The sequence below is a fragment of the Malaclemys terrapin genome, chromosome 21, assembly GCF_027887155.1.
Source record: "Malaclemys terrapin pileata isolate rMalTer1 chromosome 21, rMalTer1.hap1, whole genome shotgun sequence".
In the NCBI taxonomy this organism is placed as follows: Eukaryota; Metazoa; Chordata; order Testudines; family Emydidae; genus Malaclemys; species Malaclemys terrapin.
The window spans coordinates 4,914,952-4,940,519 of record NC_071525.1 but is presented as its reverse complement, the minus strand read 5'-3'; the positions used below and the strand labels follow the sequence as shown (position 1 = coordinate 4,940,519).

The 25,568-nt window shown below is 53.1% G+C and overlaps 1 protein-coding gene across 4 annotated transcripts in view; it reads right to left on the bottom strand.

Annotated features, from left to right (window-relative positions):
• The window catches only part of SEMA4A (semaphorin 4A), a 45,544-nt gene extending 25,409 nt beyond the window's left edge, over positions 1-20,135 (bottom strand). Inside the window, exons 1-2 of one of the 4 annotated variants that reach the window (XM_054011098.1) lie at positions 20,040-20,135; positions 6,539-6,701 (exon numbers count right to left, since the gene is read on the bottom strand). The gene's annotated coding sequence lies outside the window, so the exon portion shown is untranslated. The other 3 variants (XM_054011097.1, XM_054011100.1, XM_054011099.1) reach the window with 3 other exon arrangements.
• Between the last annotated feature and the right edge of the window lie 5,433 nt (positions 20,136-25,568).

Sequence of the window (25,568 nt, the reverse complement as noted above, 5' to 3'; positions counted from 1 at the left end):
GTCCTGATTCTCATGCCTTTCCCCTGCCAGAGGCAGGTGTAGAATCCTGGAGTCTTGAGTCCCAGCTCCCTGCTGTAACCACTAGACCCCACTCCCTTCCCAGAGCCAAAGCTACAACCCAGGATCCCTTATGCCCATCCTCCCTGCTCTAACCACAAGGAAAGTGAGGAGTCCGGATTCCCAATCCTCTGCTCCAACCACTAGACCACATTAAAAATGCTTAGTGCCTCAGTTTCCCCTAATAAAATGGGGGAGAATTCTCACCCTTAGGCAGCACTCTCCACGGCATCGGGTCTGCAGGGAACGGCCTGATGCTTCCACCTCAGATCATCCGTCCAGAGCAGGAACAAGCGGGCTGTTCCCCTTCTGCATGTGGTGTATCAGAATTGGTTCGTGTCTCTTTAAATAGTTTTGCATACCAGCTGGGTTCTAGCACACAGAACACGGTGAGCGCCACTATGGGGCTCACACACTATTTAAAGGGATACTACCTCATTTTTATACACTACATTTTGTTGCCCCGAATGGGAAATGCCCTTCACGGATCAGAAGGAAATGACTGAGGATCAAGGCACCTTGCTCACCTGCCTTAGCCGACAGGTAGCAGCTCGTTAGGCATGGAGCTTTGAGGTTCCAGGAAAGGGGCATATAGCCCTAGCTGGCTTTGACATGAGAACGGCTGTGGGCCAGATTTCCCCTTTGAGGAGCCGATCGCAGGGACGTGTGTGGTTGAGCGCATTGTCTGAACTCTGGGAAGGAGGGGGGGGACCCCTGCATTCGCTATTCGGCCGGGACAGAAAGCTCCTTGTCACACAGAAACTAGGTTACTCTGCCCTGGAGCCGTTGGCTGAGAAACAAGGCCCCAGGGAGGTTTAAATTAGTCCCATTGTTCTGCACTGGTCCCGAGCCACAAATGGAGTGTGGGGGGGGAGGCTTCGTCCTCAGTGATGGCAGGACCCCTCCAGCAGACACAGGGACCTTAAAGTGGGTGGAAGAGGCACCCCAAGAATCCCCCATACACAGGTGCCTTCCCTGACCCGTGTGGAGCTGGCATGGCATGAGGGTTAAATGCCTTCAAGCAGCATGAGAGCTCCTTAAAACCACCATAACAGAGGCGCGCCCCCTGAATCAGAACAAACAGGAAAAGGACCAAACGAATGCCAGGCAACCACGGCGGAGTAGCTGAGTAACAGAGGCCACTGGAGGCAAAAAGGCCCCCTTTAAAATTTGGACATCAAATCCCAGCGAGGCTAATAGGAACTCCAGCAGGTTACGTGTAGAAGTACAAGGCAGGCGAAGAAGGAATGTGAGAAGCAACTTGAGACGCAAAAGCTAACCATACAATTTTTGTTTTTAAGTACATCAGAAGCAGAAAGCCCAGCACACAGGCAGTGGGGCCACTAGATAGGGTGACCAGACAGCAAGTGTGAAAAATCGGGACAGGGGGTGAGAGGTAATAGGAGCCTATATAAGAAAAAGACCCAAAAATCAGGAGTGTCCCTATAAAGTCGGGATATCTGGTCACCCTACCACTAGACGACCAAGATGTTAAAGGAACACCCAAGCAGGACAAAGCCATTACAGAAAAGGTAAATTGTTTCTTTGCATCGCTCTTCCCTGACGAGGATGTGGGGGAGTTACCCACATCATCAGAGATCTCCTTTGTGGCCAACAAATCGAAAGTCCTGTCCCACAGCGATGTGTCAACAGAAGAAGTTTTAGAACATATAGATATATTAAGTCACGAGGTCCAGCTGGTATTCAGCCAGGAGTTCTGAAGGAACTCCAATGTGAAATTGCAGAACTACAAACTGTGGTATGTAACCTTTCTCTGAAACAAGTCTCTGTACCAGATGAGTGGAAGGAAGCTAATGTATTGCCAATTTTTAAAAAGGGCTCCGTGGGCCATCCTGGCAATTACAGACCGGTGAGCCTAACTTCAATACCGGGCAAGCTGGTAGAAACTACAATAAAGAACAGAATGATCAGACACATAGATAAACGTGATTTGTTGGGGAAGAGTCAACACGGCTTTTGTAAAGGGAAATCATGCCTCACCAATCTATTAGAATTCTTTGAGAGAGTCAACAAGCTGGTGGATAAGGATGATCCAGTGGATATACTGTACTTTGACTTTCAGAAAGCCCTTGACAAGGTCCCTCACCAAAGGCTCATAAGAAAACTAAGCAGTCATGGGATAAGAGGGAAGGTCCTCTCATGGATCAGTGACTGGTTGAAAGATGGGAAACAAAGGGTAAGAATAAATGGTCAGTTTTCACAATGAAGAGAGGTAAACAACAGGATCCTCCCAAGGGTTATAATGGGACCAGCGCTGTTCCATATATTCTTAAATGATCTGGAAAAGGGAGTGGAAATGAAGGGGCAAAGTTTGCAGCTGATACAAAATTATTCAAGATAGTTTAAGGCCAAAGCTTCTGCACCCCAAACACCCTCGAAAGGCTGGGGTGGTCAAAGTCCAGAACCAGTTTTGCCGCCTGGATCCCTCTCAGATCCACTGCAGGGAGGGAACCTGTGGCAGTGACAGGAAACTGTCGCAGAGAAGCAGAAAGGGTTAATGCCCCCCGCCCCATTCTAGGGGCCCTTTTATACCGGCATTACATGATGTAGCGCTACCCGCCAGATGTGCGCTGCCTTGGGGTTAAGAGGGACCAGCACAAAATGAATGCACACACTTCAGTCACTGAGGGACTGGGGGTCTGGGTTCTCTGCACAGGAAGACATCTCAGCCCCCTAGAGACAGATTCCTCCCCTTCCCCCCTCCTCCCTGGCTGCCCTTCCCCCCAGATCAGTGGATTTGCTGCAGCCTGATGCCGGCACCTGCAGGTCTGCAGCTGATCAGCATGGACCTCCCCCCTACCCCTGGCTTTATCTTTCCAACGGGTGGGAAACAGCGGCTTCTTTCCAGGTCTCTAGGCTGGGAATAAAAGCACCTGGTGCTTTCTCGCTGCCTGCCCAGCCTCCCATGGAGAATGACAGCAGGGGGTTCTTCTCCTGGTTCTCCCCACCGTCCCCACCAGTGCCAGAGAGAGATGATCTGTCCGGCCCTCTTTATCACAGAGCTAGCAGCCCAGCTGGGCGCACCCCAAACCCGGGTGGAGCCAGCCACGCTGGGGAATTACAGACACTCTCATCTGGAGGAGATGGAGAGGAGAGACCCCGCCCTGTCTGAGCATTGCAGGTAATTCCCAGATGCTGAAACTGTGATTCCCAGAGAAGGCAGCAGCCCCCTGGGTTCCTAGCTACCTGATCAATCTATCTCCAAACAAGCTCGTCCATTCCTCCATCTATCCATCCATCTGTATCCCTCCATACCCTTCTATCCAGCCATCTGTGTCCCTTCATATCCCTCTATCCATCCATCCCCATCAATCCATGCCCCTCTATCCATTCATCCATCTGTATCCATCCATCCATCCATCCGTATCTATCCATCCATATCCCTCCATCCATGCCCCTCTATCCATCCATCTGTATCCCTCCATACCCCTCTATCCAGCCATCTGTGTCCCTTCATATCCCTCTATCCATCCATCCCCATCAATCCATGCCCCTCTATCCATTCATCCATCTGTATCCATCCATCCATCCATCCGTATCTATCCATCCATATCCCTCCATCCATGCCCCTCTATCCATCCATCTGTATCCCTCCATACCCCTCTATCCAGCCATCTGTGTCCCTTCATATCCCTCTATCCATCCATCCCCATCAATCCATGCCCCTCTATCCATTCATCCATCTGTATCCATCCATCCATCCATCCATCCATCTGTATCTATCCATCCATATCCCTCCATCCATGCCCCTCTATCCATCCATCTGTATCCCTCCATACCCCTCTATCCAGCCATCTGTGTCCCTTCATATCCCTCTATCCATCCATCCCCATCAATCCATGCCCCTCTATCCATTCATCCATCTGTATCCATCCATCCATCCATCCATCCGTATCTATCCATCCATATCCCTCCATCCATGCCCCTCTATCCATCCATCTGTATCCCTCCATGCCCCTCTATCCAGCCATCTGTGTCCCTTCATATCCCTCTATCCATCCATCCCCATCAATCCATGCCCCTCTATCCATTCATCCATCTGTATCCATCCATCCATCCATCCGTATCTATCCATCCATATCCCTCCATCCATGCCCCTCTATCCATCCATCTGTATCCCTCCATACCCCTCTATCCAGCCATCTGTGTCCCTTCATATCCCTCTATCCAGCCATCCCCATCAATCCATGCCCCTCTATCCATTCATCCATCTGTATCCATCCATCCATCCATCCGTATCTATCCATCCATATCCCTCCATCCATGCCCCTCTATCCATCCATCTGTATCCCTCCATACCCCTCTATCCAGCCATCTGTGTCCCTTCATATCCCTCTATCCATCCATCCCCATCAATCCATGCCCCTCTATCCATTCATCCATCTGTATCCATCCATCCATCCATCCATCCGTATCTATCCATCCATATCCCTCCATCCATGCCCCTCTATCCATCCATCTGTATCCCTCCATACCCCTCTATCCAGCCATCTGTGTCCCTTCATATCCCTCCATCCATGCCCCTCTATCCATCCATCCAACTGTATGCATCCAGATCCCTCTATCTATCCATATCCCTCCATCTGTGGTCTCCTCCATCCTATCCAATGAAGATTACATTGTCTATCTAATAAATATTAGACCACCAACTCCAATGCAGTGTTGCCTGTTTACACCCGCTAGGGATCTGGCCCCGGTGTCTCCAATGGACACCAGGTGAGGTTCTGGCCCTACGTTCCCAGCCTAGTGGGTTTTTTCCAGACTAGAGATTGACAGACGAGAAGGCAAAGCTTCTTGGGAGAGGGAGAGGGCGAAAGACAGGAGCGTGGTGTAGTGGTCTGAGCTCAGGAGAGGGACCCAGGATCCCTTGAGTTCTTTCTGCTCTTACTTCAACTCCCCGTCTGTGGTCTTGGGGCAAATCACGTCCCCTAGCCGTGCCTCAGTTTCCTCACTGACCAGCCTCCCAGCAGGGGATGCACTGGAGGGATCAGCTCAGGTATGTCAAGCGCTGAGGATTGTGTAGACAGCGCTTTAAGAGCTACTGACACCTGCAGCCCCGGAACCAAGGGCCTGGGCAGCGAAGACCTCCGTGAAAAATGGAGACGGAAGAGAGATCCGCGAAGGGCTCTGGGTCGTCACTCTGTTAGTCCCGCTAACCGACTGTCCCTCTTTAACCCTCACCCTGCACCGGGCCGAGCACCGCTCCCAGCCCAGCGTTCCCACACAGCCGTTCACCTAGCGCCACATGCCAATCGCCGTCGCTCCACTGAACTGAATGCAGCAACCCTGATTTACCCCAGCTGAGGACCTGGCTCGCAGTCTGAGACTCTTTCGGGGTAGTTTGCATTTGTATCATTCTCTCAGTCCTGGCGCGCCCCGGCACTGCCCTCCCTCCATTCCCATAGGCTCCAAAGCACCACTCGACACTTCTCACTAAACCCTGCGGGACAGGAACCTTGGGAAGAGATCCCCAGCCAGCGTCAATCGGTGTCGCCCCATTGGAGTCAGCGGCCCAGCTCGAGTGACTTCCATGGAGTTGGCAGCTTTACGCCAGCTGTTTTCCTCTGCATCTAGCGCATTACCGAGCACAGCGTCGGGCTCCAGAAGAAAACCCTCAGCGCTGGCTGCTTTCTCTCTCTTGAGAACAGCCCCTGTTTCATGCCTTTGCAGTGCATTTACAACCCCAGACCGCGTTGCCAGCTGGCGTTCACCGAGGTGGCTCCACCGAAGCCAACGGAGCCGCAGCGATTGGCACCAGCTATGGATCGGGCCCGGCGGCCGATCGGGGAACGGCGCGAGCTTGGCGTGTAAAACGGGTCTGGCTCTGGATTTCCCACCCTGGCGCTGCCGGTGAACTCCCTGGAGAGGCGCGGCCAGAATGCACAACGGAGCCTGGCTTAGCAAAAGGTCCCCGGTGCCTCGTTTCGCTCGCTGATTAACAGCTAACCCGAGCCGTGCTCCTGTTGGGGACGTGCGTGTTTGACCGCCGGGCTCCTCATTGTTTCAGCAGCTGGGATTTTCCTGGAGGAAACCGGGCGCCGACGCTCTTCGCGGCATGAATTCCCCAGCTGGGAAACCCTTTGGAAAAAGCCAGCTGTGGGTTCCCCCCTTTGCCGGCTGTCTTCAGAAGCTCCCATCCACACAGCCCCCCTTCCCCCGATCGTCATCCCCCAATGCAGAACATCACCATCTTACCTGCTCCTGATTGGCACCTGGGTACTAACAGCTTGCCCTCCATCCTCACCTGAGAGGAGCCCAGATCTCTCCCTCCAACCCCCGCCCAGTCCCCTCCTAGCTCTGATTCCCTGACCTAACTCTACTGCAGCTCCCGGCGCGAGGAAACCAACCTGCTCGGAACGGGCTGCTCCCTGCGATCTAGAGGAGGAAAATCCCTTCCCAGACGCGCATCCCTCCTCGGCCTGCTGGGGACCCTCCTCGCGTTGCCATAGTTACCGCTTACCTCCCAGCGAGCCAGCTACAGCTGGTGAACGCCTGACACGCACACCCCAACCCAGGCAGCAGCCGAGCAGGAAGAAACTGCGTGCGGCGCCGATTGGGATCCAGTTGAGCTGCTGGGGTCAGTGGCAAGGCTCAGTTCCTCTCCCGCGGGCGGCATGGCCTGGCTGGAGAGAAAGACACGCATCACGAGTCAGTCCTTCCCCGTTCCACCCCCTTGTCTAGAAACCCAGCCGCCCCTCACCCAGTGGCACCCCGGCGCTTGTGGGTTTCCCCAGCTTTCACGTGCAGGCCGCAGTCCTAAGGCTTAGCGCCCGCCTGGCTGGTTTGTGACCAGGCGTCATGGCATCGCGTGTTGGGACGGATCCCCCAGGCCACGGGTGGCGGGAGGCCGCCCTGCCTGGCGCCTCACGGGCCTGATCCTGGCGTTGCATCATCGGTGGGGTTATTCCTGATCGACACCAGGACCAGCGCAGGGCCACCCCCACCCCGAGCCTGACCTCTCGTACTGTCACTGACGCCCAGGCTAAGCCGGTGCCAACCGCCAGCAGCTCAGCGCGGTGGGGCCCTGTTTGCCCTGCTCACCACGCAGTCACCGATCCCCGTGCACACCGCAACCGCGCTGACCCGATAGCGCTCGGCACTGGCACCCCCGTAGCGTTTTGCACGAGCCGCGAGGCCCTGTGCGGCTTTCATTTGCCCCGGTGTAAATCAGGAATAGCAAAGCCAGGGGAGTGAGCGAGCACAGGATCGGGCCCTTTACGTGTTTGTTGGGTTAGTTATTTTCTCCCTCCCCACCCCCTCCATCTTCTGCAATCGGGGCCCCGATCTTGTCCCCGCTGACCTCAAACAGGTTGGCCTTTGGTTGCAATAGGTGCTGAGAAGGTGAAGTGCCGCGCGGAAGGTGCCCAACATACATTTTGCAGGATCAGGCTGCAGAGGGCAGGGAGTGTGATTTGATTGGGGAAGGGAGCTGAGATGGGGCCGCTGGACTGTTGGTTCAAATAAAGTCCAGCATGGCAGCGACCAGCCAGCGCGGTTATTGGCTGTATTGCCGTGCCAGGCGCTGTACGAACACAAACCAAAGAGACAGCCCCTGATGCAAAGAGCTTGCAATCCAAGCCAGGCTCTCTCTTATCCGTATTGCCAGGGTCCCACGGTACTGCAGGCTCTACAAACACCACCCAAAACAGCTGTCCTCGCCCCAAACACCTTGCAGCGTAAGGAAGAGAGCTGAGGGGCCTCGTGTGCCAGCTGGGGGAAGTTCGCACTGCCCCTGTCCGGACTCTGCCTGCTTTGGCTAGAGAAAACTTCAGCTTTCACTCAGTTAAGGCCAGTAATGTATCCCTGTCCATGCAGTTAAAGGTCGTATCTCTGGCCCCCCAGATGAGTCCTGCTAACTCCACTTCCGCTTGGGCAAAAGTCCCCCCCGAAAGCCTCCGTGGAGGAAGTTATTTTTCGCTTCCCCTCCTTTAGAACACAAAAGAACACCGCAAAGCTCGTGCATCGTTGCGGGCACAGACCCGCTGCCGCGCTCTGCCCCAGAGGTGGCTGCATGTCAGTGGCAGGAGGAGCAAAACCTGCACCTGCTTCGGGCCGCGGAGAGCAACGACAGGTGACAAGAAGGAAAGGCGCGCAACCGGGAGGGCGAACCACAGCAGATGGTATTTAGACAGGCAACCTCACTTCCTGTCTAGAGCGGTTGTAGTGCCTTGCCGGGCACGAGGCTAGGTTAGACACATCCGGCCTGAGTCATTGCTGTTGTTCTTCTCAGAACAAAAGGAGAAGCTGGCAGCAGCGTTTCCCCCACTGCCATGTACCTTTTAACTCAGCCACCGGCGGACGTACAAGCACACATCCCTATTTCAGTAGCACCAATGCTGCTTTAACATGCAGGCTTCCAAGACTGCTGTAACCACTTCTTGGCCTCAGCTAGCCACGGTTCTAAGCCGTCAGTGCACAAGGACGGTCCAGTGGAAGCCCTCGGTTCAATTCCCTGGCTGCCACAGACTCGCTGGGCAAGTCACTTACACCCTGATCCTCAAAGGTATGTAGGCTCCTAATTCCCATTGGGAGTTAGGTGCCTTAATACCTTAGGGGCATTCAGCCTCTCTGTGCCTCAGTTCCCCATCTGCAAAATGGAGCTAACAGCACCTCACAATAAAAGGTGAGGTGCTCAGATTAGATCCGGCAATAACAGGGGCCGTAAAAATACCATGGATGGACAGATAATAGCTTAGGAACCCAGTGGGTAAGGAAGTATATGCCTTGGTCTTCAATGTCCGGGCCCTTTACATTTCAGAGAGACAGCCACCCCGGGTTCCATTTGGAGCAGCCCCTCCTGGAGCAGCCCACGCGCACCGTGCTCTTCCTCCCATGGGGACTGTGGTTTTTTGTCCTTTCTCCATTTCATTCAAAGTAAAAAGCAGACTGAACGTACCCTGTCTGCCCTGACGGCGTGTGTGGAAATGCACAACGGTCTAGATAGCGCCCTTCAGCCTGAGGGATCCCATAGCACTCTGTGGGCCATATAGCATCGTATCTTGTGGATCAGGATAACCAATTTAGGATCAGATGACCATAACGTGATGGGTCTTTGGATCCAGGTTATTGGGGGGCGCAGCTCTGGTAAACAGAGGATAAATACGCTGTGCAGTTGCATGTGTCTCACAGACTAAGACTGCGAGGGCAGAGCAGGGACCATCTTTTTGTTTGGTGTTAGTACAGCGCCTGGCACAGTGCGGTCCTGCTCCATGCCTGGGGCTCCTAGGTGCCACCGCAATACAAGTAATCAATGATGATAATAATAACAACAGTCTCTGTCATTGAAATGCAGCCACCTCTGGGTTGGAACGTGGCAGCTGTCTGAACAGCGCACAGTAACACCGCCCAAAATTTTTTTAGAAAGTGTCAGAGAATAACAGAGTTCTCACTTTTTGTTTGGGTACAGCAAGTCAGATACTTTATTTTCTCTAACAATTGCGTAGAGGGAGAGAGCTAAACAGGTCTCGCTACAGGTAAACAATTCCAGCAAACCTTTATACCTTTCATTACAGACAATAATAAGCAACAGCTGCATTTTGTTTATACCTAGGCCATCTTGATATCTTATTTTTCTCACTTGTTTTGACTCTAGTCTACATACAATATTTTCTACACATTATCTACACACGGTCGCAACAACTTCTCACGCAGTTCTTTCCCACTCGCCTCACACAATCCTCGCTTCTACAAATCTCGCGTTATTAGGGTTACAGTTAGCCTGACTCTTGCTAACGAACTGTCATGCATTGCATCCCCTTCCTGTCAGTTCTTTCTCTGCTTCCACAAAAGGAAATGAAAAACAATCTAGGAATTTAGGAGTGTGGCGAGGATTTCACAAGCTGGTCAGGCGGCCCCGGGGAATCTTTTATAACCACAAATGGTCTGGACTTTTGCTCTTCATCACTGAAAACAGTGCCTGGAAGCTGGGGGTATGATTCACCACTGACTCAGAGGGAAGCATGTGCCACCTACTGAATCATCCTCCAGCACCAACCTGCTTCTGAGAGATCCTCCATGCAAAGTGAACCAGCCTAGTTCTTGTGGCCTGACCCGTCAAAACACTTTTTAACAGAGAGAGACTCTTTTCTACGCCAAAACTTGAATAGTCTTGGGAGGGGTGTCCCTTCACACCACTCCAGCAGTGCAAAGGAGCTGTGGTGTGAACCAGAACTGGGCCCAAGGTGCTTCCAGGAGAATATTCCCAAGAGCCATGCAGCCCCGTTCCCCTCTCCCTCCTATCAGAGCCAGCCTGGCTCTCCACTGCCCGGCACCTTGTACTTTTGTTCACACCAGTGCAACGCGAGCGAAACACGCCAGCCCTCTGATCCGGCAGCGTTTCACACTCGCTCCGCATCCGTGCAAGCGGCAGCGTCATGGAGAATCAGGCCCTGCTGGCGCTAGTGACAGGCTCCCCCGCGGGAAACTTGGCCGACACGCCTGTGGCTTCCCCCTTCATTTAATGACAGCAAAGTGAGGAAGAATGCAGCAGCCACCGGAAAGAGCCTTCTCCCACACAGCAGGTTAGCGGCGAGGAGATGCGAGCCACCAGCCCGTCCGGGCCAGCCACGCACGCAGGATCACGGGGGGTGGCCACAGGCAGGAAACTGACGAAGCAGCGTGGAGATCAGAGCCGAGTGGATTGGCCCGGTGCGAACGCCCACTGCCTTCCCGTGGATTTCAACGGGGCCCTTAGGGCTGACGTCCCAAAGGAACGGACCGTGGTGTCAAAGGGGTGATGGGACACAGAACCTCATCAGAACACAGACGCCACCAGAAAGGATCAGCCCCAAAGCCCCACCTAGCCCGGGGTCCTCCCTCTGACAGTGGCTAGCACCAGTTGTTACAGGGAAGGTGTAAAACTAAGGTTACCCCCTAGCTGGTATTTGACCGGCCTGGCTGGTTTTTTTTTTTTTTTTACAGATTTGCCAGTTGCCAGAAAAATAATGTAATCTGGCCTTTTTTTTTTTTTTTTAACGTGAGTCTAAAAGTTTGCATGATTATCACAACACACGGGGATAGCTAACACGTGTCCAGCTAAAGATGGGGCAGTGTTCCCACTTGCCCAGTTTAAGCGATAACAGATCAAAACTGGGGAAAATCCGGCAGCTGTCTGCCTGCCACCACGCAAGACCCCCACGCGTGTGAGACAGTCACGTGGGAGCGACAGGACAGCTATGTATTATCCGTATGGGTTCTCTCTCAAGCCACTATAAGTGGCTGTTGAAGGGGAGGCTGTGGAGTTACTTGGGGATTGGGTTGTGGAGGGCTGGCCTTGTGCAGGGGATGAGTGCTGGGTTTTTTTGCATTTCAAAAGTGCTAACTCTATGTAAAACCCTGCAGTAGCAGATGCTGGATAATTCGCCCTCTCCCCCGCCACCCATAGCTCTCACCCTCGTCTCTATCAGAGCTCGGCTCAAGGCCCAAAGCAGGAGGTTTAACATCCCTTCTAAATTCTGCCATTCATTCTGACCATCTCCTTTAGGTGGCGAGTTCAAATCCAGCCCGGGGTGGGGGCGACAGCTTGTGCACAGTGAGTTTGCTTGTTCTCAGCCTTCGATGGAGGGTCCGTATCATCACGACTGGCCCCTTGTTGGCAGACAGCAGAGAGGCCAGGGATGGCCTGGGCCATGGAGCCTGACCTCCCCCGCTTGCTCCTAGGAGGTAAGAAGGAGCGAAGCGCCCCAGGCTGCTAGCGAGCTGAGCCGGCCATCAGTGCAGCCATGGAGCACGTGGCTGACCCCTCACTGCAGGTCCCGACACGCTTCTGCTTTGTATCCTTTGTACCTTGGGTGCACACTCTGACTACAGCCCAGGGTGGGAAGTGACCCTGAAACCGGCCTTTGCACAGAGCTCATTTCGCCTTTCTAGTCAGCATGTTGGAATTGCATCTACAGCACTGCCGGGGCCATGGCTGCTCAATGCACGGTGCACAAGTGGGCTTGCACAGCTGCTACTCAGTGCACCACTGCTTTGTGCACGGCTGCTCTTTGCACGGTGCACGAGTGGGTTTGCACAGTTGCTACTCATTGCATGACTGCTTTATGCCCGCTGCGTGTTGTAAGGGGCACAGAGGCTACTCCGTGCATCCGCACCTTGTGCATGGTTGCATGAGGCACAAGCGGCTACGACAAGCGTCACTGCTTTATGCACGCTGCACGTGGCAGCATTTGCACAACAGCTACATGATGCACCAGTATTTGCACAGGGCTGCTTGCTGTATGGCTTGCTCCCTGCACAGCACAGCAGCCTCTACATTGTTGCGGCTTTTTCACTGTCCTTCCTCCAGGCCGGGGGCGTCGCATCAGACCTGACAAGCAGCAACACTCTCCGGCCACAAGGAGGTCCTTGTGCAAATGTCTCCTGTGACGAGAAACCACATGCTGGGGGAGCATTTAATGACAGCAAAGTGATGAGGGCAGAACAGATTTGCATGCCGGGGGAATGGGGGGGGGGCTCTAAAACTGGGACTGGGCATTGCAAGTGGCATCCATTCCTACTCCACTCTTGGGTCCCTGATCTAGAAGGAGACGGGTGAAATCCCCCCCACCCTGGACCCTCCACAGCTGTGATCATTACCATAGTTGCATTTCTAGCTTAGCTCTTGTCAGCCCTGGCTCTCAGAGCACTTCATGAAAGTGAGTGACTATCGCTGTCCCCTCTTTTACAGATGGGAAACTGAGGCACAGCGAGGCGACGTGACAGCAGGTCAGTGGCAGAGCCGGGAATGGAACCCGGGTCTGCAGAGTGCCAGGTCCGCACCCTATCCTTTAGGCAACCCTGCCCCCTGCGAGACTGCGGCTCCCAGGCTGCGTGGGATCGAGACCCGGCTGCTGAAGGGACCTGAAAGTTCTTCCCTTCCTCAAGTTGCCTTTGCTGGCAGCTGTGGACGGGGGGAGGAAACCAAGGATACTTGGCTGCTGCCCAAGAACAGAGGCCGAGTACAAGGGGCCTCCTGCCCGAGCTTCAGAGAGGGGCGGGAGGCTGGAGAACGTCCCAGCTGCCCGCAGAAAGAGCTCCAGCCGGAGCTGGATGGTCCCCAGGGGCTGCAGGTCCAACAGAGGCGGGGCTGGCACTGAAAGGCAATGCAACGCCTCCTGCACCGAGAGGCAGCACAGCGGCCCCGATTCCCCATCGGCCGGCGGCTCGCGCAGGCCCACACGCCCGCGGGTGTCAAATTCCCACCTTGCGGCGTCGGTAGTGTTTCACGTGCAAATGATCGTGCGAGGCTCCGGGCAGCAGAGAACTGGGCGGTTTTGCTCCGGGGCCACCCACAATGCGAAGCGCAAACTCAGGGGGAAAGAGACCCACAGCATTTGAAAAAGGTGGGACAGGCTGGATGTCCTTGCATGAACCCCCTGAGCTCCAGCTGCTGCCGTCACGTGTCCTGCTCCCAGGGGAGCCCCGGCTGTGAAATGGGCCCTATTGAAAGCCCTATATTCTGCATAGATTTGTCCGTCCCGAGCCTCCACTCACCATGGAGCCCACTGCACTTTACAAACCTTAACTGAGCCCTGTGGCACCCCTGTGACTTAGCCCCATTCCACAGATAGGGAAACTGAGGCACGGGGCGGGGATGTTCCTTGCCAAGGTCACACAGAGCCAGAGCTAGCACGCATGAATCCAGCCTGATTGCCACTCTCCTGCTCCAACCCGCAGTTACAGAACGGGGGAGAGAACCCAGGAGTCCTGCCCCTGCCCCCCAACACCAAATCCCTCACTCTAACTACTAGACCACACTGTCTCCTGAAGGCTTGAATTGAACCCAGGAGTCCTGGCTCCCACTCCCCGCTGCTCTAACCACAAGAAACCCCCTCCCATCCCATCCCAGAGCTCAGAATAGAACCCAGGAGTCCCGGCTCCCAGGCCCCTGCTGTGTTCTGTGGGAATTAGAGGTTTGCTCCTCCTCCCGCCAGGGCTGATTTCACACAGTGAGGGTCATTTTAAAGGCTGGAGGAGTCAGAAAGGCTGGTTCCCATGGTGCTGTGGGGCTTAACCGACCTTGATCTCATACCCTAAGGAGCTTGTGCCTCATGCCTGCCCGCTCCGTGATCGGCCTTGTTTGCAAAGCTTCTAAAGCCACCCGTGGCCACCAACCAGCAGGGAGAACTCATACCTGAGCCGAAGCCCACTGAAGCGAAGGCACTGACCCCCGGTGCCCTGCCTCAACCACTGAATGCAGTCCCCACCCAGGAGTCATGACTCTCGGCCCCTGCTCCAGCCGCTAGACCCCACTCTGTCCTGTAGTCGTGAATGGAACCCTGGAGTCCTGACTCCCATGATCCGACCGCTACCAAACAAACTCTACACAGAGCAGGGACGAGACCCCAGGAATCCTGACTCCCAGTCCCCCGGTAGACGTCACCACTCAGCCTTTCTCCTGCAGCTTTTCTCTGCCCGGAGGGAGCTTATTCCCACGCTGGGCAGTCAGCGAAAGGAACTGGCAGTGGAGAACAACCTCCTCTCTCAGCCCCTTACCCAGCCACGTCTTTTGCTGATCTCCTTAGAGAAGCTGAAACCCAATGCGCGTAAAACTCAGCAGCTGCAGCTCACGTAGGAGTGGATTCACAGTGAATTCAAGTCAGAACGTTGGGCTCTGGGGCTGCATTTCACGCATGCCTGGGTTCATGACCGGCCCCATCGGTGGAGGGAGCAGCAGGCCTGCAAGTGCAGATCCGGCTCCGGATCCCAGCTCCAGGGTGGATTGCGGGCAGCTGGGACGTTCTCCAGACTCCCATGGAGTCAGGTCCCGCTTGAAGGGGGCATGTGACCGCTGAGGGGCTGCCAGGCCAGTTGATTAGCCAGCGGGCGTGGGAGCTTTCGTGCAGGGCAGGGAAATGTTAAGTGAGGCAGCTGCCCTGCAGTTAACTTGCCAAGCAATGGAGTGTGCTGCTGGAGTGACCCCAAGTCCTGACCCCTTTCGGAGCAATGCGAGGGCAAAGCGAGCCTCAATGAGCCGCTTTGTAATGCTGCGGGGGTGAGGAAAGGGCTACTTGTGTAAGTTGCTTAAGGCGCAATCAGGAGTATTTGCAAAGTCCAACCGGCTGCAGGACTCCTGAGTTCTGTTCTTAACTCTGGGGAACATGAGACCGTGACTAGTCGTTAGAGCCGGGGCGTGGCGGGCACTGGGTGTCAGGACTGGGAGTCCTGGGGTCTCATCTCACCTCCGGAAGGCAGGATTGGCTAGTGGTTAGAATGAGGCAGGGACGGGGACTCAGTTTGATATTGCAACAAATCTGTAGACACCTCAGGCAAGTTGTAGAGGTTACCAGGCCAGTCACTGTGGCTTTTATAGCAGCAGCTAGTCTAAAACTCAAATCCTCCAGCTCCAAAACCCAGGCTTTTTGCACGTGAGCTAAAGGAGAATCCTCACTAGCTAGTAGCAGTATAAGGCTTATGACACACAGTCAAACAGCTCTGATTCCACCCAGCAGAAGGCAGGCAGGGTCTCCCTCTCTTCCACACATAGCTGGCTCACTATACAACATGTCAATTGAACGATTCTGGCAAACATGGGGCGGGGGAAAGAAATGGCTGGTTACCGGTTCTCCCCCAACTCAGATGCCTGGAACTTAAATTTACGGCAGCTTCAGACTCTGGTGCTGTTAGTTTGTGGTCAGGGGCCACGGCTGAACAGTAAATACCCGGCGGGATTGAAGTTGGCTAATCTGCTTTATATAGACCCACTTGTAATTTCCAAGCACCCCTGTCGCCCCGTACGCACTGGCATATTTGAGATAAAGCCCTGGAATCTTTCCTCGGGCACTTGTCAGGGTGCTTGCACAAGACGTCGCTTGGGCCAAGCCTTGCCCTGCTGAAGTTAACGGGAGGGCGAGGGGGGGAGGGGGGGAAATCCCATTGACTTCAGCGGAAGCAGGCGAGCAGAGCTCAGCGTATCATATCTTATCAGTCCCTCTCAAAGGCGGCTGAAATTTCTGCTGCCCACGGCTCCCATGCACAACCCTCCTCCTAACTGTTGTTCTGCGAGCAAATCGGGGAAGATGGGATACAGTCAAGCCTACGTTTCAGTCTTCTTTAATAAGCAAGCACAAGGGGGGGAGGGGAACAGAGTCATAATCCCCTGGCCCCAAGTGGGGGAGGGGGGGCTAAATGGACCTCCTGAGGTCCCTTCCAACCCTGATATTCTATGATTCTATGATCAGCAGTGGGGATCGAACCTGGGACTCCTGGTTCTAAAAGGAGGAGCTGTTATTGTCTGCATGAAAAGACCCCCACCGTTAGCCACAGAGGCAGAAAACTCACCAAGCCATATGGGAGACTCAGCCCCTACCCTAAGGGGACAGAGTGCCAGCCTGGGTGGGTTACAATGGCAAAACACAGCGGCCAATGCGTGCCTGAAGCTAGGGCCCTCCATAAAGGGGTCTGCTCTGCACTGACAGGAGAGAACAAGAGCCGTTCTCAGCAGACACTCTGAGCTTTGGCCAATCTGGCTCATTCCTTTAGTCCCTCAAGAGGGATTTAGACCTGTCTGAGGGAACCCAGACTCTAGGGTGACCAGACAGCAAGTGTGAAAAATCGGGACAGGGGTGGGGGGGTAATTGGAGCCTATATACGAAAAAGACCCCCAAATCGGGACTGTCCCTATAAAATCGGGACATCTGGTCACCCTAGCAGACTCTGGCCAGTAGGAATGGGAGCGTTTCAGAGGAAACACGCTGGTGAGTTTAAGTGCCCAGGAGATTAAAGGAATTAGTTACCCAGCTCCCAGAATTCAGCCGTGGGCCTGCTCTCAACATCAACGTTTTGGCAGCTGTGCTCGTGTGACAAAAATCACTCCCCTGACGGACCCAGCCATGCCAGCAAAAGCCCTAGTGTAGGTGCAAAAATGTCCCTTTGCCGGGACAGCTTGTCCCATCTGGGGAACTGATAGAAGCTCTCCCAGCAAAAGAACTCCCCTGCTGGCATAAACTGCGTCTCCACTAGGAGCTATGCTTACAGTACAACTGCAAACATGACGCTGTAATGTCGGCAAGATTTTAGACTCCCTTGAAAATCACAGCCCCCAACATTCACGTGGGGGGGGCTGGAGTCTAGGGCCGGTGGAAGGAAGTTTTGCGCCCTAGGTGAAACTTCCACCTTGCGCACTCCCCCCCCAGACCTGCAGCAGCTCCCCGCCCCCACTCGCCGCCCTGAGGCGCCCCTCCCCCCGCAGCAGCTCCCCCCCCAAGGGAGCCGTGCGGCAGCTCCCCACCCCAGCTCACCTCTGCTCCGCCTCCTCCCCGAGCACGCCGCCCCCGCTCTAATTCTCCTCCCCGCCCAGGCTTGCGGTGCCAAACAGCTGATTGGCGCCGCAAGCCTGGGAGGCGGGAGAAGTGGAGTGGCGACCGTGCGCTCGGGGAGGAGGCAGCATAGGAACGCTGTAAAAAAAAAATTGGGGGCACCGCTTTTTGGCGTCCCCAAATCTTGGTGCCCTAGGCAACCGCCTAGTTTGCCTAAACGGTAGCACTGGCCCTGCTGGAGTCCCAAACTGCTACCTGGATGTGTTGAGGAAGGAGAATCAGGAAATGAAATCGATCAGCCTAGTGAAACTGACCGGACTAGATGGCTGGCGGGAAATTACTAAAAATACACCAACAGCCTTCAATAGTGACGTCAATAAGGTTTAAACTCAGCTTTCGGGGTTAGTCGTCCCAGATGTTGTGAGTAATACAGGGTGAAGAATTCTTTTCAAATATACACGTATATCCTCACCTGGCCCTCAACACCTCACAGCGGACATAGAAACCCCAGTTGGGGAACTAAGGGACAAGCTAGATACAGGCCCAGAGCCTCAAAAGGTATTGAGGCACCTGACTCTCATTGAAATCAGGGTCACCCAGGGAATCTGTGGCAGAGCGAGGAATGGAACCCAGGTGTCCTAAGTCCCCGTGCAACACTCTAGCCACTAGACCAGCCTTTATTGTTATTTTAAAGTCCTGGGGGCAAATCCTGACCCCACCGAAGCCAAAACTCTCATTGATTTTAATGGAACCAGGATTTCTCCCCGGTTGGGTCCCGTTTTTTGACTGCCATTCTCATAGCCAGGGAGAGCTCCTGGGGCAACCCAATGTGCAGGCAGGTTTAACTGCTGTGAAGATCTTCCCTGGCTGCCATCGGAATTAAAGGACTCATTTTGGGGTTCCGGCAAGAGAAGCCAAAGCCTGAGCAGGGCTTTCTATCCTGCTGCCTGGATGATGATGATATCAGGTCATCTCTGTACTTCACGGGCCCCCATTCACTATATGTGTCAGCGCCCCTCAGGCATTGATGGATTTCTCCTCCCAGCATTCAGTATCGTCAGAACTGTCACCCCCATTGCAGGGAGAGGAAACAAGACCTGAAGCGGTGACTTGTCTAGGGACACACAAGGGGTCGGTAGCAGAGGTAGGGGCTCCTGGGTCACACTATGCTGCCTTAGCCCAAGCATCCTTCTTCCCTCTGGTGATCTCGCAGCCTTTTTACAAGGGAGGGTAAAGATTCCTATCGTCACTGGGTCACCTCGGGCACGTCGCCGCCTGTCTCTGTGCCTCAGTTTCCCCATCTGCCAAACAGGGAGAATGCTACTGACCCCGCCCACATCAGGCAGTAGGGAGGATGAGCAGCTCCGTGAACGCCAAGTGCTATTTTTTTCAACTCCGGCACAGAGAACTGAAGAGAACATGGCTGAGGCCACTGAGGAAATCAGTGGCAGGGCGTGTAACAAAATCCCAAGCAGCCCGACATCTGATCTTCTCCTCTGTGCACTGGGACATCCACGGAACTACCCATGAAACAGAAGTCCCTTTTCCCCACTCTCTCCTTAGTCATTCATGCAACATCTGTAAATCTGACTGCAAAAAGTCCTGGAGTGTGACCGCCAACGGCTCCCCCAGGCCTCATGCTTTGGAAAGCTGCAGGGAATGTTGTTTGTAACTTACGCTGCCGTGGCCGTGGTGCAGGCCCTGCTTTCCTCCGGCGCCCTCTCTGCATGATGGCTCCCGCAGCTCACGGTCCACCAGGGTAGCCCCAGTACCCGTTTGCACAGCAGCTCCCCGGCACGGTGCCCAGCCAAGCAGATTCCTACCGGGTTTTAAGGCTGCCTTTTGCCCGGCTCTCCCCCATTCCACCCCAGCCTCGTTCGCGCTGGAGCATTAGTGCCGCTGCATTAGCTGGCGAGCGGCTGCCAGGAGAGCACCTCCTGGTACTTCAAACCCGTGCTGCTAAAAGAACCAAACACTTTCGCAACTTCCCAGCGCAAGAAACACTCAAGGGCTTAGACTTTCTGCTGTGAGCCAGTCCAGCCTCAAGCGATCCGGCCCCCGACTTCAAAATCCCGGCCAGGATTGACAGAGCATCTGACGGGGGCCCCGGAGCAAGACCATTAGACACCTCTGGACTCAACTCACCTCTTTGGACCTGCTGCATACAAACCCCCCCCCCCAAACCAAGGATCTTTTGCTCTGTCGTCCAGCACCTTGCACCGTCCTGTGCACTGGTACAAAGTAGGTCTACCCTGCTACTTAATCCCATGTTCACCGCATACACACCCGGCGAATACTCTTGCTGGAGGGCTGCAATGGGATGCTACTTTTATTAGAATCCAGAACAATAACACACCGTAAACAAACAGAGAGAGAGAAACAAAGCCGGCTGCTCCCTGAGGTCGAGAGGCCCAACGCCCCCAACTTGTTCTAGGCTGGTTCCTTCCAGCCTTACTGCTCCTAGATCCCACATGTCACTTCAGAGCCCCCTGGCATAGGGGTGGGGGACCCTTGCATAGGGGGTGTCATGGATCCACAAGGCATGCTAGACCTCTGACCTTTATACAGTCTCTGGCAATTTATCCCTTCAGTGCTAGGTCCTAGGCCTCCAGTTTTTGCAAGGGGCCCCCCACCTGACTCCTCCAAGACTGGGTCTCTGGCTTTAGCATTCCTGTTTCTCACGGTGGCTCCGAAAAACGCATGAACCGCCAGCTGGAAACTTACCTCTCCTGGGAGTCATACAAGCAGCCGATGTTTTGCAGCGCAGCCTTTGCAGAACAATCTAGAACCGGAATACAGCGTGGAGGGTCCCTTAGGATAGATTGGAAAAGCAAAGCAAGCCCATTCCTTCCTTGGAGGTTTTTAAGGCCCGGCTTGACAAAGCCCTGGCTGGGATGATTTAGTTGGGAATTGGTCCTGCTTTGAGCAGGGGGTTGGACTAGATACCTCCTGAGGTCCCTTCCAACCCTGATATTCTATGATTCTATGATTCATGCTGGCAGCATCGCCTGCTTCTCGCCCGCAGCCGGTTTCCACCGGGGTCGGACCCTACTTAACCCAGGCAGCTCGCTCTCCAAGCTTTGTTTCATGCTGCAGTCACGCAACAGAACAAAATGTTTCTTTCTTCTCGTCGTCGTTTTGAAACACCCTTTTGCATCCAAGTTTCCCGGAATTGCCTTAACCGTGTCCCAAAACGTTTTAAAATCCAAACAGAACGTTTCAATTCAGTTGAAATGAAATGTTTCAGTCGACCCCCGCCCCCCCCCAGAATTTGTTTGCCAATATTTCGATTCGCTCGTCGTTTTGAAATTTTGCATTTCGCGCCCAACCCAAAATGCTGCCTCGTCTGACATTTTAAATGGCTAACAAACCGAAAAGACCGGTATTGGCCCAGGTCTGTGTGGAACATGGGATTTGTTTGTAATCTTGGGAGTTTGTTCAAGTTACCGTAAGATCATTTTCTATAATGTACCAGCTAGGAATTCGCTCCTTCTGCCGGCCGTGCAGTTTAAGCTCATGGTACCAAGGCAGAGATGAAAAAAAACCCAGTACTAGTAAAAATTAGTCAAATCCTTTACTCAGATGAAGCTGTAAATGAAGTCCAGGGGCATTTCTCTGGCTGAAAATTAGACGGAAACGTAGGAATCCATCCCAGGCTAGCGGCCACAATCTCTTGTGGTCCCTCCTAACCCTATGATTCTAGGATCCCAGTAATCATTGCGTCAGAGGAAAGTGCAAGAACTCCCCCTACTGGACAAAAACAAGGAGGAGTCCGGTGGCACCTTAAATACATACCAGATGTATTTGGGCATAAGCTTTCGTGGGTAAAAAACCCGCTTCTTCAGGTAACACGGCTACCCCTCTGAAACTTGACACCCTACTGGACAGTTATGGGATAATCTGCCCACAGAGAAAATTTCTTCTTACCCTTCACCCTAACCCTAGGTGCCTGAATACCTCCAAGGAGCTGGGCCTGTGAAATCTGCTCATGGTCCAGAAGAGAAGGGTTCATAGTCTAGCCATGATTTCTGTAGGACTTGACATGAGTAATTAAGTGCCTACATACTACGATGCTGAACACTTTACCAAATTTCACAGAGAAATTAACTAAAAAATCTCAAGATTTCCCCCCAAAACGTTTTAAAAAAAAACCCCAATGAATCAGGCTAGACCTCAAACTGGGGACGCCGCTTGTGTAGGGAAAGCCCCTGGCGGGCCGGGCCGGTTTGTTTACCTGCCCCGTCCGCAGGTCCAGCCGATCGCGCTCCCACTGGCCGCGGTTTGCCGCTGCAGGCCAATGGGAGCTGCTGGACACGGCGGCCAGTACGTCCCTCAGCCCGCGCTGCTTCCAGCAGCCCCCATTGGCCTGGAGCAGCGAACTGCGGCCAGTGGGAGCCGCGATCGGCCGAACCTGCGGACGGGGCAGGTAAACAAACAGGCCCGGCCCGCCAGGGGCTTTCCCTACACAAGTGGTGACCCCAGTTTGAGAAACACTGGGCTAGACAAAGCAGAACGGAACTGATGGAGCCAGACTCAGGCAGGCTGAGTGGAGAGTCAGTATCAGATTGAAAAAAAAGAGATTTGTTAAACTGAAAATTGGAGGAAAAAGCCTGCGGGAATTTATTGTAAACAAGAAGCTCAACATTACAGGGTCAGTTACAGGAGGGGGTGGGTGAGGTTCTGTGGCCTGTGATGTGCAGGAGTCCAGACTAGATGATCACCATGGTCCCTTCTGGCCTTAAAGTCTATGGGTCTAACATCAGAGTCGTAGCTGGTGTTTTATTAGCAGTACATTGAGGATGCAAATTCCAGCCTCTTGGCACCAGACGGCCACGTCCCAAGGAAACAATTTTCTGCCAGGAGTCCATCGTCTGCTGGATGTTTTTTTTTGCTCTGCCTAGGGGGGTGCTGATTTTGGCTTTCAGATCCTAACACTGAGAAGCCGTCAAAGGAGAGCGTGCCAGTGGAAAGACAAAGATGTGGGCTGAACACGCCCCAGAGAGAAGTGTCCCCTTAGCACGGCAGGCTCGGTAGGGCTTGCTGTCATAGTCACGTATAATACAGTAGATTTTGCTTATTAGCAGCCCCTCGGCTGCCAGCAAAAAAGTTGCTATTGTCTGGCAACAAGTGGAAGGCAGGTTTGCAAGACAACAACTGGGGAAGGAGATGCTGAAAAATGCCTTCCCTGGCTGCAGCCTTGCAAACCTGGCTTTGGGCAGGGTGGCAGTGGGGAGGGGGCTGCAGCCTGAATGCAAGGGCTTTCTATGGGGGGTGGGGATCTGTGGGGCTGCACCATACCTCTCCCTGTATTTTCCGGGGATCGGGGCTCAGCACGTCCCAGCTCTTCCTTCCCTGTGAATAGTCCCCGGTGATACCAGAGAAATTCCCCAGACTCCACTTTGTGTCCTTAGCTTCCATTTGAAATAAGCAAAAGTCACTCCACGGATAAGCTCTGGTAACCTCACCATTAAACGTAGGCTAAAGGTCACATACCAAAGTAAAGTTGGCGGGAAAAAGAAAGTGGTAAACAGGACAGTAGCAGACGTGATTAGAAAGTTCTAACAGGGCAGTAGAAAGGGCAGGGTGTCAGCGGGCAGCTGATAGTCAAGGAGGGAGCTGCAGAAACCGAAGGAGAAGACAGTTGGAGAGAGAGCAGACAACCGAGGAGTTTGTGGAGGGTACGTACCAGAGGAGGGTCGGACAGTCATTGGGAGAGGAGTATGTCTGTGTGTTGATTGTAAAAGGAATTTATGTATGTCAGACATAAAGTACAGCTAAGAACTGCTGTCAGCGTCTCGTGACAGACCGGCCATCTGTGACAAGGCACAGGCACATCGAATCATTTCAGCGGTATGCTTATTGTGGTTTGGGATGCTCTAACTTGTGACAAGGGATTTGTGGGGAGGGGGTTAGATTATTATTGTATTAGCGGTTGTTGTTTGCACCAGTAAAAGGTGTCTTTGTTTTGGAAAGAATACTGCCGGTGTCAATCATTTATCGGAAGGCTGTATCCGTGTCCTCTGGGGGTAACACATCCGAGCGGTTCTGGGGAGCCCCTGGCAAGCCCCCGGTATTTCCTTAGCCACCCTGGAAACCCGGACCGTGGGAAAAATGGACTGGTTAGTAAGTGAGCTATTCTGGGGGCGTCCCCAAAAGCTGTTTTTTAGCTAACAGTCGGCAGGGCACAGCCTGGAGCGTGCAAGGAGAGGTATCGTTCTGCTCCCACAGCCTCCCCTCCCAACCTGCCGCCCCTTGGTAGTGTCTCCAGGAGAATAAGATCTATAGATACTGGGATTGGGGCAACATTTTGCCAATACAGCATTGACTGGACAACTCTACGCTGACTCTACTCTGAGCTGCCCTTGGCTCCCCCACCCAGCTACAATGGAGGAGGGTGTGCGGCAGGCTTCCTCAAACACTGAGTGCAATAGGGCAAATGGACTGGGTGGATCTTGCTGGGCCGTCTTGATCCATCTTAGGCTCCGGCAGGGGCCACAGCTGAACAGTAAATACCCGGCATGACTGAAGTCTGCAAATCTGCTTTATTTAGACCCACTTGTAATTTCCAAGCACCCCTGTCGCCCTGTACACGCAGCCTTAAAGGCTGCCTTGGTCAGGGCTGGTGTTAACATCTGGTCCCAGGCTTATGACAAGCACATTCCGAAACGGCCTGTCTTTCTGTCTCCCTGATCGCTCGGCCCTTGGTCTCTGAACCGGACCCTGTGCTACCAAGCTCTCTAAACAGGGCTCCTCGTTCCTCTCCCTTTCTGATTAAACTCAACCAATCAGTATCACCCTCTAAGGCACGACTTGGCTGCCTTTAGAAGAAGAAAAAGAAGCGTCATTGACTAACAACAGTACAGTACGAGAACTAAACCCAGCAGTATCTCCCCTGGCTATAGCAGTGCGGCAGCTGGTGGGGGAATGGCAGTTAAGCAGAGGAAATGGGACAAAAGGAGAGAGCTTAAGATTGTCGGAGAAAAACAGAGTTCTCACTATTTGTTTAGGTACAGCAAGTCAGATGTTTATTAACTCTCACATGTGCAGAGGGAGAGAGGTAAACAGGTCTCTCTCCGGTAACTAATTACAGCAAGCATTTATACCTTTCATTACAAAAATAATGAGGGACAGCAGCATTTTTGTTTATACATAGGCCATCTTGATATCTCATTTCCTCAGTTGTTTTGACTCTTGCCAACATACAATTATTTTCTATTCCTTATCTACACAAGGTCTTCTACACTTTATCTATGCTGAGGTCATCATAACTTCTCACACAGTCCTTTCTCACCCGCCTCACACAATCCTCGCTTCTACAAATCTCGCGTTATCAGGGTTACAGTTAGCCTGACTCTTGCTAACAAACGTCATGCATTACAGTTCCCTTCTGTCAGTTCTTTTCTCTGCTTCCACAAGATAATGCCCCCATGCGATTAAACAGAATCTGAAGCTGACACAGAGCTGTCAATGAGAATCAGGCCCGCTGGGTGAAATGCACCAAGGTCCTTTTTTCGCAGGGCTCGTAAGTTACAGTTCCATCCACTTGAAGGCCACTTTCCACTGTGAGAGCGACGTAAAAGGGCCTTAGTGTGTATGAGAAACAGGCCTGATGATTTGATCCTCCTCCTAAAGGATTCTGGGCCTGAACCAAAGCTCACTGATGTCAGCATGAGGCCCACTGACTTCAAGTGAGCTCTGCCATAGGGTCTAAGTGCAGTGGTATTGCATGGTTCTGAGAGCAACACGGCCCCTGGGGAACGACAGTCAGCGTTTCAGCTCGGATGGCTTTACTGCTGCTAGTCCTATATAAAAAGCTTTGGCCAAAAAAAGAAAAAAAAAATCTAGAGAGCAACTAATCTCTCTCTCTCTCTTTTTTTGGTAACCACAATTCTTCGATCTCTTTGGTTTTAGTTTTTAAAAAAACTTAAGCTGAAAAAATATTATTTTATAGAAATAGATTTTTTCTTAAAAAAAATCAAAGCGTCTTTTAGCATTTTATAGGTAAAATTTCTGCTGTAGAAACAAACAAACAAAAAAACCCCCTTTGTTTTAAAAAGGGGGGAAATGGTTCTCTGGCTTTGTGGAAAAAAATAGCATGATATGGCAAAAAGAAGAACAGGAGTACTTGTGGCACCTTAGAGACTAACAAATTTATTAGAGCATAAGCTTTCGTGGACTACAGCCCACTTCTATGCATCCGAAGAAGTGGGCTGTAGTCCACGAAAGCTTATGCTCTAATAAATTTGTTAGTCT